Below are 13,279 nucleotides of genomic sequence, written 5' to 3' on the forward strand. Positions count from 1 at the left end.
GATTACAAGCATGAGCCACCATGCCTGGTCATTAAAAAAATTATTTTTAAATGTTGAATTGTGCACTTATCCACTATTTGTCCTTTGTTTTCCTTCGGTTCATGCCATTTAAGTCCTACAAGTAGCTTGTATCATCAGGACTACTTTCCTTCGCCCGATTGTGGGAAAAAGTTGCTATCAATTGTCAATTAACATGTTTACTGCAATTACAACGTCTATATTTCATCTATTCTTAACTCTTAAAAAAGATCAGAATTGGGCCGGGGGTGGTGGCTCACGCCTGTCATCCCAGCACTTTGGGAGGCCGAGAGGGGCGGATCATGAGGTCAGGAGATCGAGACCATCCTGACTAACACGGTGAAACCCCGTCTCTACTAAAAATGCAAAAAATTAGCTGGGCGTGGTGGCGGGCGCCTGTAGTCCCAGCTACTCTGGAGGCTGAGGCAGGAGAATGGCGTGAACCCGGGAGGCGGAGCTTGTGGTGAGCCGAAATCGAGCCGCTGCCCTCCAGCCTGGGCGACAGAGCGAGACTCCGTCTCAAAAAAAAAAAAAAAAAAAACCGGAAAAAACTGAATTGTACTCTGTGTATAATGTATATAATGTGGCATACAATATGTTTTCCCTAAAATGTCAGCTCTGTGCTGACTCCTGTGAATTTAAAGAACTCATTAGATTATAAACTACAATCACGTGGTCATGTAAATCATCAATTTGTTCTTTAATATGTGTTATTTGTCTTATTTGCATTTCAGGACACAGTGATATTTCAAGGTAAAATATTACAGATTCTGTTTTATTTCAGGTTATAAGCCAAGATATGGTGTAGACCCTTTCTCAATTATGTTACTATGTTTTAAGCTGAAATCCACCCAGCATATCGCAAACCTTTCCTGGGCTTTAGGACTTTAGATTCACAGCGCCCTCTGCTGTTCCTCTGTGAGTTTATCACACTATTCTAAAACTCAGTAAAAAGAGTCAGCACGGAGACAGACACATCCCTGCTGAAAAGGATCTCCAGGTCAGGGTCAGCTCCTCAGCTTTTAGGGTTTGAACCCAAATACCGACAGTAAGTCAAATCCGAGCAGGCTCTGGGGACCAGTGTTCACTGACTGACTGCCAGGATTTTTCTTTCCATCCCACCCTCACCCCTGAGTTCCTGGGCGCCTGCATTCAGACCCTTAGACGATATATAATGGGCATTTTATGTAAATGTAGCACTTCCCAACTCGACCTCTTGACTCCACCACTCCCAGCCCAAGTATGACTTACCTCTTGGCCTTCCTCTTCCCATTAATGGCTCGCCACTCCTCAGTGGCTTAGTCCCCAGAGCTGGGAGTTGTCTGATTTACCTCACCTGGCACATAGGAGGCCCTTTATAAATATCTACTGCATGGGCCAGGCGCCGTGGCTCACGCCTGTAATCCAGCACTTTGGAGGGCCGAGGCGGGCGGATCACCTGAGGTCAGGAGTTCGAGACCAGCCTGACCAACATGGAGAAACCCCCGTCTCTGCTAGAAATACAAAATTAGCCAGGAGTGGTGGCACACGCCTGTAATCTCAGCTACTCGGGAGGCTGAGGCATGAGAATCACTTGAACCCAGAATGTGGAGGTTGCAGTGAGCCGAGATTGTGACACTGCACTCCAGCTTGGGCATCAGAGCAAGACTACGTCTCACAAAAAAAGAAAAAAAGTTGGTCCTGCATTCACTTAGGAGAAAATAGTTGGTATAAGCAAAATCCTAAATTTATTCTAAATTTCTAGCCAGGCACAGTGGCACTTTGGGAGGCTGAGGCAGGGGGATCACTTGAGGCCAGGAGTTTGAGACCAGCCTGGTCAACATGGTGAAACCCCGTTTCTACCAAAAATACAAAAATTAGCCAGGCGTGGTGGCAGGTACCTGTAATCCCAGCTACTTGGGAGGCTGAGGCAGGAGAATCACTTGTACCTGGAAGTGGAGATTGCAGTGAGCTGGGATCGCACCTCTGCATTCCAGCCTGGGTGACAGAGTGAGACTCTCCAAAATAACATAAATAAAAATTTTAAATGAAATAAATAAATTTCTAATTAATTCTAAATTTCTAAATTATATATCGGCTAGTTCAATAGTTCAATTTAGGGCTGGGTACAGTGGCTCACACCTGTAATCTCAGTACTTTGGGAGTCCGAGGCAGGTGGATCACTTGAACCCAGGAGTTTGAGATCAGCCTGGGCAACAAAGGGAAACCCTGTCTCTATGATAAATACAAAAATTAGCTGGGCGTGGTGCATGCCTGTAGTCCCAGCTACTCGGGAGACTGAGGTGGGAGAATCGCCTGAGCTCAGGAGGTCGAGGCTGCAGTGAGCCGTAAGCCATGTCACTGCACTCCAGCATGGGTGTCAGAGTGAGACCCTGTCTCAAAAAAAAAAAAAAGAATTTAATTTAAACAAACACTCTTTGGACCGGGCACGGTGAGTCACGTCTGTAATCCCAGCACTTTGGGAAGCCGAGGTGGGTGGATCACCTGAGGTCAGGAGTTCGAGACCAGCCTGGCCAACATGGCAAAACCCTGTCTCTACTAAAAATACAAAAACTTAGCCAGGTGTGGTGGTGCATGCCTGTAAGCAGAGATGCTTGGGAGGCTGAGGCAGGAGAATTGCTTGAACCCGAGAGGCAGAGGTTGCAGTGAGCCGAGATTGTGCCACTGCACTCCAGCCTAGGCAACAGAGTAAGACTCTGTCTCAAAAAACAAAAACAAACAAAAAACCAAAACAACCACAATGACAAAAACCACCTTCTTGGATATATGGTTTGCAAATATTTTCTCCCATTCCATGGGTTGTGGCTTCACTGTGTTCATTGTTTCCTGCTGTGCAGGAGCTTTTTAGCTTAATGCAATCCTAGTTGTCTTTCTTTGCTTTTGTTGCCTGTGCCTTTGGTGTCGTATCCAAAAAATCCTTGCCCAGACTAATGTCAAGAAGCTCTTCCTCTGTGTTTTCTTCTGGTAGTTTTACTGTTTCAGGTCTTATGTTTACATCTTTAATCCATTTTGAGTCCATTTTTTGTGACAAGTGTAAGATCCAATTTCAGTCTTCTGCATTTGCCAGTTTTATTGAAGAGACTCTCCTTTCCCCCACTGTGTGTTTTTGGCATCTTTGTTGAAAATCAGTTGGCTATATGCCGGGCGCGGTGGCTCATGCCTGTAATTCTAGCTGTCAGGGAGGCAGAGGCGGGAAAATAGCTTGAGCCCGGGAGTTCGAGACCTGCCTGGGCAATATAGTGAGACCCCATTCCCCCCCCACACACACACAAAAAAAAAGACAAAAAAAAAAAAAAAAGTGAAAATCTGTTGGCTATAAATCCATGAATTTATTTTGGGGACCATTGGAATTTTGATAGGAATTGCACTGAATCTGTAGGTCACTCTGGGGAGTATGGACATTTTAACAATGTTAATTCCTCCAATCCATCAGCATGGATGTCTTTCCATTTATCTGTGTCTTCTTAAATTTCTTTTTTTCTTTTCTTTTCTTTTTTCTTTTTCTTTTCTTTTTTTTTTTTTTTTTTTTTTGAGACGGAGTCTTGCTCTGTCACCCAGGCTGGAGTACAATGCCACAATCTCAGCTCACTGTAACCTCTGCCTGCCGGGTTCAAGCAATTCTCCTGCCTCAGCTTCCCAAGTAGCTGGGACTACAGGTGCGTGAAACCATGCCTGGCTAATTTTTGTGTTTTTAGTAGAGATGATGTTTTGCCTTGTTGGCCAGGCTGGTCTCAAACTCCTGACCTCAGGTGATCCACCCACTTCGGCCTCCCAAAGTGCTAGGATTACAGGCGTGAACCACCACGCCTGGCCTTAAATTTCTTTCATCAATGTTTTATAATTTTCAATGTACAAGTTATTTACCTCTTTAAGTTTATTCCTAATTATTTTATTCCTTTTGTTGCTATTTTAAATGGAATTGTTTTCTTTTTTTTCTTTCTTTCTTTTTTTTTCAGACAATGTTTCCTTCCATCACCCAGACTGGAGTGTAGTGGTGCAATCTCAGCTCACTGCAACCGCCGCCTCCTGGGTTCAAGTGATTCTCCTGCCGCAGCTTCCCGAGTAGCTGGGACTACAGGCGCCCGCCACCACTCCCGGCTAATTTTTTGTGTTTTTAGTAGAGATGGGGTTTCATCGTGTTAGCCAGGATGGTCTCAATCTCCTGACCTCGTGATCCACCCGCCTCGGCCTCACAAAGTGTTGGGATTACAGGCGTGAGCCACCGCACCCGGCCCATATATGGGTCTTTATTGTGTTAAGGTAACTTCCTTTTATACCTTCTTTTTTTATTTTTATTTTTATTTTTTTAGAGCAGAGTCGTGCTTTGTTGCCCAGGCTGGTGTGCAATGGTATCACCTCGGCTCACTGCAACCTCTGCTTCCCAGGTTCAAGTGATTATTCTGCCTCTGCCTCCCAAGCAGCTGGGACTGCAGGTGTGTGCCACCACACCCGGCTAATTTGTGTATTTTTAATAGAGACAGGGTTTCACCATGTTGGCCAGGCTGGTCTCGAACTCCTAGCCTCAGGTGATCCACCTGCCTTGGCCTCCCAAAGTGATGGGATTACAGGTGTGAGCCACCACTCCTGGATTTTTTTTTTTTAATTTTAATTTTTTTTTTTTTTTTTTTTTTGAGGCGGAGTCTCACTCTGTTGCCCAGGCTGGAGTGCAGTGGCGCGATCTCGGCTCACTGCAAGCTCCGCCTCCCGGGTTTACGCCATTCTCCTGCCTCAGCCTCCCGAGTAGCTGGGACTACAGGCGCCGCCACCACGCCCGGCTAATTTTTTGTATTTTTAGTAGAGACGGGGTTTCACTGTGTTAGCCCGGATGGTCTCGATCTCCTGACCTCGTGATCCGCCCCTCTCGGCCTCCCAAAGTGCTGGAATTACAGGCTTGAGCCACCGCGCCCGGCCTTTAATTTTAATTTTTTTTTTCAAGACAGAGTCTTGCTCTGTCACTCAGGCTAGAGTGTAGTGCTATCATTATAGTTCACTGCAGCCTCAACCTGCCAGGCTCAAGCAATCCTCCTACCTCAGCCTCCTGAGTAGCTGGGACTATAGGCACATGCCACCACACCCAGCTAAGTTTTGTATTTTTTGTAGAGATTGGGGTTTTGCCATGTTGTCTAGGCTGGTCTTGAACTTCTGGACTCAAGCAATCCTCCTGCCTCAGCCTCCCAAAGTGCTGAGATTACAAGTGTAGGCCACCACACGCTGGCCTATACCTATTTTTTAAAAAATAATTTCAACTTTTATTTTAGATTTAGGGGTACATGTGCTGGTTCCTTTCTTCCTTCCTTCTCTCTCTCTCTTTCACTCTCTCTCTCTTTCTTTCTTTTTTGTTTTTTTGGAGTTTTTTTGGTCTCACTTTGTCACCCAGGCTGGAGTGCAGTGGCGTCATCTTGGCTCACTGCAGCCTCAACTTCTCAGGTTCAAGCAATCCTCCTGCCTTAGCCCCCAAAGTAGCTGGGACTACAGTCACATGCCACCATCCCCAACCAATTTTTTTGTATTTTTTGTAGAGATGGGGTTTCACTGTGTTGTCTAGGCTGGTCTCAAACTCCTGAGCTCAAATGATCCACCTGCCTCAGCCTCCCAAAGTGCTGGGATTACAGGCGAGAGCCACCATGCCTGGCCCATGTGCTGGTTTCTTACATGGGTATGTTGTGTGATGCTGAGGTTTGGGATGTAAACAATCTTGTTACCCCGATAGTGAGCACAGTACTCAATGGTTACTTTTTCAACCTTTAACTCCCTCCCTCCCCCATCTAGTAGTCCCCAGTATTTATTGTTGCTGTCTTTATATCCATGAGTATCCAATGTTTAACTCTCACTTACAAGTGAGAACATGCAGTATGCTTTCTGTACCTGCACTAATTCACTTAGGATTATGCCCTGGAGCTACATCCATGTTCCTGCAGAGGACATGATTTCATTCTTTTTATGGCTGCATAGTATTCCAGGGTGCATGTGTACCCTGTTTTCTTTATCTACTCCACTGCTGATGGGCACCTATGTTGATTCCATGTCTTTACTACTGTGAGTAGTGCTGTGATGAACATATGAGTGCATCTATCTTTTTGGTAGAACAATTTATTTTCTTGTGGATATATAGCTAATAATGGGATTGCTGGGTCGAGTGGTAATTCTGTTTTAAGTTATTTGATTACAGGTGCGCACCACCTAACCTGGCTAATTTTTGCATTTTTAGTAGAGACAGGGTTTCACCATTTTGGCCAGGCTGGTCTCAAACTCCTGACCTTGTGATCCCACTGCCTCAGCGGTGGGATTACAGGCATGAGCCACTGCCTGGAAACATTATTTTTAACCATTGCCAAACATTGTCCTTGTCTGAATATATGGCAAACCTTTTAATGCATCTTTGATTATTTCTTTAGGATACACCTCTAGAAGTGAATTACAGAATCAAAGGGTAAGAATTTTAAAGATACATGCTATATCATCTTAAAGTTGTACCAATTCATATTCCAATCAGGAGGATGTGAAAGGGCCTGTTTTCTTGAACCCTCCCCAACTCTGCATATGAGCAATTGTGTTGGTCAGAGTTGCATTGCAGGTAATAGAATCCACTCTAGCTGAAAGCAGAGTTATTGCCAGTTATTAGGAAATCATTAGGAGATTGGGAGAGGCTGGTCCAAGCTCCCAGGAATAAACCCCAGAACCATATTGCAAAACGGGTTCACTAAGGGAGCTCTCTCTGCCACTGTCTGGAAGCCTGGGAATAAGAAAGTTATAGCTGGAGGCAGTGGCTCAAGCCTGTAATCACAGCACTTTGGGAGGCCGAGACGGGTGGATCACTCGAGGTCAGGAGTTCGAGACCAGCCTGGCCAACATGACAAAACCCTGTCTCTACTAAAAATAGTAAAATTAGCTGGGCGTGGTACCTGTGCCTGTAACACCAGCTACTTGGGATGCTGAGGTGGGAGAATTGCTCGAACCTGGGAGGCGGAGGTTGCAGTGACCCGAGATCAGGCCACTGCACTCCAGCCTGGGTGACACAGTGTCTCAAAAAAAAAAAAAAAAAAAGTTGCCATGATGACTGCAGTCTCTAGGCTCACAGTGCCTCTGTGATGATTCACACTATCAAAATGGATGCATCTTAACTCCCATGAAACCAGGAATTGGATCCTGGGTCTTCTACTACAAATGCCACAGCAACTCCAAATGCCTCTGTAACCTGGGTTACTGCCAAAACAGCATAGCGGACAGAATGATGGCTTCTGCTTCATAATTCCAATTTTTATTTTTCAAATTTCATATGAGCACATTGTTAACTGTAAGGGAGTCTGAGCAATGTAGTGTTTTGCTTTCCAGCTTTTAGCAGGCAGTGAGACATGACACACGGTGGCTGGAATGGAGTGAATGAGCCAGTCTCTAGTATCTGCCACAGCCAATTCCTTTGGCAGCATTCATACATCACCATCTTTTTTTTTTTTTTTTGAGGCAGAGTCTCACTCTGTCCCTCAGGCTGGAGTGCAGTGGCGCGATCTCGGCTCAGTGCAGCCTATACCTCCTGGGTTTGAGCGATTCTCCTGCCTCAGCCTCCCAAGCAGCCGGGATTACAGGCACCCACAACCACGCCCAGCTAATTTTTTTTGTATTTTTAGTAGAGATGAGGTTTCACCATGTTGGCCAGGCTGATCAATAATTCCTGACCTCAAGTGATCCGCCTGCCTTGGCTTCCCAAAGTGCTGGGGTTACAGGCATGAGCCACTGCTCTGGGCTCATATATAGCCCTCTGCCAGTAAATCTCCCAAACAAAACTAATAGCAAAACTCAACACACTCTCGTAAGGGACTCATACCTCATACAATTAAAAATCAGCTTATCCCACAAAGGAGACCCAAGTCTAATTGCATCCATCTCTACATGATATTCTCTCCTCTTCTAGTATAATCACATACGCTGTAACCTACAGACTCAATGATCAAGTTTACTACCCCTCTATATTAAATATCCTGACTTACTCCATAGAATGTAGTAGGTGGGCGGGGCACGGTGGCTCATGCCTCTAATCCCAGCACTTTGGGAGGCCAAGGCAGGTGGAACACCTGAGTTCAGGAGTTCGAGACCAGCCTGACCAATATGGTGAAACCCCGTCTCTACTAAAAATACAAAAATTAGCTGGGCGTGGTGGTGCATGCCAGTAGTCCCACCTACTTAGGAGGCTGAGACAGGAGAATTGCTTGAACCCAGAAGGCAGAGAATGCAGTGAGCCAAGATTGTGCCACTGCACTCCAGCCTGGGCAACAGAGCAAGACTCTGTCTCAAAAATAAATAAATAAATAAATAAATTTGTTTGAAATTTTCAGGGTTAGGGCCAGGGTCAGGGTCAGGGTCAGGTTAGCTGGGCCAGTGAAAGTCAAGAAGACAATTAGAGGATCAGAGGGAAGCCGTTAACCAGGGACCATGAAGAGAAGCCAATGACGTCTATAGAAGGCTTTGTGTCTGGTGACTAGGCTGAAGTTGCTGTAGGTCAACAGGGCTGGAAGTTGGGAATCAAAGCTGAATGTGAAGCAGGGGAGAGTGAGGACAAATTAGAACTGGAACCCAAGAAGATATATTGAAACCCATATATTTTTTTCAGCACCTCCAATCTTGATGCCGTAGGTTACTGCAGAAAAAGCCAGTGCCCTCTGCCACAGAACTGCACATGCACCTGCCCCAGGCCCCAGAGGGCCTGAAGGAGAACATTCAGAGAGGCGAAGCCAGCAAGAGGTGGCACAAGTGAGTCACAGTGGCACCTGGAGACCTTAGAGACCAAGGTAGGAGGATTGCTTGATGCCATAGTGTTGGGCTATGTTGCCCAGGCTGGTCTCAAACACCTGGTCCTCACTCCTAAGTGATCCTCCTATCTCAGCCCCACAGGAAGCTGAGATTGCAGATGTCTACAGAAGGTATTTCTTGTGGGAATTGGCTCACATGATTATGGAGGCTGAGAAGTCCCATAATAGGCCATCAGCAAGCTAGAGAACTAGGGTAGGCAGTAGTGAAGCTTGGTTCAAGTGCAAAGGCCTCAGAATCAGGGAAGCGGATGGTGTAACTCTCTGTTCAAGGCCAAAAGCCTGAGAACCTGGGGGCTGCTGGTACAAGTCCCAGATTCCAAAGGTCATACAACCTGGGCCAGGTGGGGTAGCTCCTGCCTGTAATCCCAGCACTTTGGGAGGCCAAGGCAGGCAGATCACTGGAGATCAGGAGTTCAAGCCTGGCCAATATGGCGAAACCCCATCTCTACTAAAAATACAAAAATCAGCCAGGCATGGTGGCAGGTAGTCGTAGTCCCAGCTACTTGGGAGGCTGAGGCAGGAGAATCACTTGAACTTGGGAGGCGGACATTGCAGTGAGCCGAGATCGCACCACTGCACTCCATCCTGGGTGACAGAGCAAGATTCCATTTTAAAAAAAGGTCAGAGAACCTGGAGTTCTGATGTCCAAGGCCAGGGGAAGTTGGATGCCTCACCTCCAGAAGAGAAAGAACAAATCCACTTTTTTTTTTTTTTTGCTTGTTTATTCAATGTGGGCCCTCAGCTGATTGGATGATGTCCATCCACTTTGGTGAGAACAGATCTTCCATATTCAGTCGATGATTCCAATGCCAATGTCTTCTGAAAACACTCTCACAGATACACACAGAAATAACGCTTTACCAGCTCTCTGTGCATCCTTAATCCAGTCAATTAACCATCACAAACACCATTGGATCTTCTGGGTCATATGGCCCAATGAGGGAGCAGCATGGTAGCCTGGACTTGCTGCAGAGTTTTCTCTTGTTCCAGACTCTACTGAAACCTGGCTGCCTTTGGGTTACTCAGTACACACAATGCAACAGCGTGGCCTAGTAGATACATGTTGCCTTCAGAATCCAAAGAGGCTCACAAAGCATTGTGCTACTTTCTTGGTGGCTGAAGAGACCAGATAAACTTGCCCTTCATCTTGGAAGGAATATCTCAAAATGTCCCAGATCAGTGAACCCATAGAAACTTTACTGAGGTGGCAGATGCTTGCAGTTTTGTGGGATTTACTTCGTATGCTTTGGGATGTAAGTGTCTCACCAAAATAACTGGAGTAGATGCTACTTCCTGTTCACCAGGTCCAGCCTACATGATATGATAAAAGAGTGAACCAACCTAATGTCTTATGGAATGGAAATGCAATCCAGTTCCTTCCAGACTGAAGCAGGACAGAGGGCCTGAGGGGTGATTACCCCTGAGTCAGGACATTGAAGGTGTATTATTGGCCCTGGTGGCTGAAAGTAAACTGTGTCTGATGGTGTTAATTAACAGGTACGGGCTGAGTGTAGTGGCTCATGCCTGTAATCCCAGGACTTTGTGAGGCTGAGGTGGGCGGATCACCTGAGGTCATGAATTAAAGACCAGCCTGGCCAACATGGTGAAAACCTGTCTCTACTAAAAGTATAAAAATTATCCAGGCATGGTGGTGCTTGCCTGTAATCCCAGCTACTTGGGAGGCTGAGGCAGGATAATTGCTTGAACCTGGGAGGCAGAGATTGCAGTGATCCAAGACCATGCCACTGCACTCCAGCCTGTGTGACAGAGCAAGACTCTGTCTTAAAAAAAAAAAAAAAAAAATTAACAGATATGGAGGGGAAAAGCATTCTCCAATAGCTGAACAGCAGGGCCTGGGGGATGGGGTGAATTACTTCAGAAATGAAACCATATCTAGAACAGCAATGCAGTGACAGTCACTACTGATTAAGTTTACAAAATCCACTGTCGTTCTCCAAGGTTCATCTGTCTTCTCCACAGGCCAAAAAGGTGAGTTAAATGAGGATAGGGTAGGAATCACCACCTCTTCAGATTCTACCAAGTCCTTGATGGTAACATTGGTCTCTGCAATCCCTCCAGCAAGATGGTATTGGTTTTGGTTTCAGATTTGGTGGAGGCGGTGATGGTGGTTTCCACTTGGCCTTTTCTACCCTAACAGCGCTCATTCCACACATCAGGGAGCCAGTGTGGGGATTCTGCCAGTTGCTGAATATATCTATGCCAATGACCCATGCTGAAGAAGAAAATTACAAGCTCAGGTTGGCCAATTACCAATTTGGGAGCGGGTATGAGTCGGAAGGCATCTATGGTAACACTTAAGGCACCTTCATCCAGAGAGCAAACCATGCTGAAAATCACACCCATGCCTTGATAGCAACAGAACTACAAAGAAGCCTGAATTTGTAGCCTTTGCTAGTCTCTTATGCCACCAGAAGGAAGAAATGGGTCCCTGAGACCTGGAATGGTGATAGAGGTATATATACCTATATCTGTAGATCTTAAGTGATCTCACTGAAACTCCAGATTTCCCTGAACCCAGGGGCCTGCAAGAGTGCCCCACTATCCCTTGCTGGTATACAGCAGCTTCCCCTTTCTTGAAAACTATGTGTGTTTCAACCAAAGTGGATGCCTTTCTTTTTTTTTGTTGAGACAGAGTCTCGCTTGTCACTTCCCAGGCTGAGTGCAGTGACGATCTCAGCTCACTGCAAGCCCGGCCTCCCGGTTCACCATCTCTTGCCTCAGCCTCCTGAGTAGCTGGGACTACAGATGCCCCGCCACCCTCACCAGCTAGGTTTTTGTATTTTTTTAGTAGAGACGGGGTTTCACCGTGTTAGCCAGGATGGTCTCGATCTCCTGACCTTGTGATCCGCCCGTCTCGGCCTCCCAAAGTGCTGGGATTACAGGCTTGAGCCACCGCGCCCAGCCAGTGGATGCCTTTCAAAATGACATTTGCCCTCCTCGAGATTGGTTCCCACCTCCCCTATGGCTATGAGACCAATAACCAAAGTCAAGTCACCGCGTGGCCTAGTTGAGGAAGTACAAGACCTGCTGGGGAAGAAAATGGCAGAGTTGCAGGGCCCAGAACTGGGAAAAAAAATACCCACTGGGAATGGATGCTAAGGGATGTAGGGAAAATATAAGAGGCAGTAAGGAAGAGCTTGTTCATATGAAGGATCCTTCCATGGCTCAGGATTCAGCAACCTACTGAGGGTTCCTGGAGCCAGCCCCAGTTGTGGTGGCTCCTGGAAGCTTGGAAAAACTGATGGTGCACATAAATAAAAGTGGGGCATGCTAAAAAGGTGCCAGGGCAGAGTGCTGAGGAAGTGGCCAAAACACTCATTGTGTAAGACCTGAGAACCTGCCAGATGAGCAGGCAAAAGAGGGCCCAGAAATTCTCCCTTTTATTAAGTGATATGAAATGAGTTAGTGAGGAAGCCATTGACATCGCCGAGAAGCTCAGTATTGGCTGTTCTGTGGGGCCAGATGGCAGGTCTTAACTACCAAAGGCAAGGTGCGTGGAATGACTCTAATGGGCAGCAAGGCTGGGATGGCCAATGGGAGGACTTGACTCCCAGGGATCGCTTATAATGACAAATAGGCCCTGGTGTTCCTCGAGACAAGAAAGTGGGCAGCCAACAAAGAAATGGCAGGGATTTAGATGCTCTGGCAAGATATATGTGCTCCAAAGGGCAAGAAGTTAAACCCTGCAAAGGTTCAGAAACCAGTGAAGCCAGCGAAGTGTTCAGGTATCCGTGGTATGCGGGATGCAGGAAGATAGGTCAAGTGCATTACTGCATCTGGCAACTCCCACCACTAAGAAAGAAGCACAACGCTTGATAAAAAGCCTCTCGAGTTTTGGATGTTCTGCTCTCAGAAATATTGTTCTGACCCATATATCATGTATCAGGTGACTTGAAAGAATGCCAGGTCTGAGCAGTGGGCAGGGCCAGAAAGGGCTCTGCGGCAGCTCCAGGCTGCAGTATAACTGGGCCTGCCATCTGGGCCATGTGGCCCAACAGATCCCATCACAGTAAGGTTATCGGTGGCAAACACACCATGTGAAGTTTCTGTCAAACCTCTATGGAGAAGCCACAATACAGACCCCTAGAGTTTTGGAGCAAGGGCATTCTATCTGCAATAGAGAAGCACTTGAGAAAATGGGTTTCTAGGGTGCTACTGTGTCCTGGTAGAGACTGAGCATCTGACTGCTGGAATCAAGTGACTGTCAGACCCACTGAATCCTAAGGGTAGATGGGCACAGCCTCATTCTACTGGTACGATGGAAGTAGAACCTCCAGGATTGGGCTCAGACAGGCCCAAAGGGCACAAGTAAGTTATATGAATGGGTGGACCCAGACCCATGTCACCTGCCTCCATTGCACTAATCCTTCTCTCTCAGCATATACCTACAGCCTTGTGGGAGTTTTCCTATGCCCAGATGACAGAGGAAGAATCGT

The sequence above is a fragment of the Papio anubis genome, chromosome 5, assembly GCF_008728515.1.
Source record: "Papio anubis isolate 15944 chromosome 5, Panubis1.0, whole genome shotgun sequence".
Classification (NCBI taxonomy): Eukaryota; Metazoa; Chordata; class Mammalia; order Primates; family Cercopithecidae; genus Papio; species Papio anubis.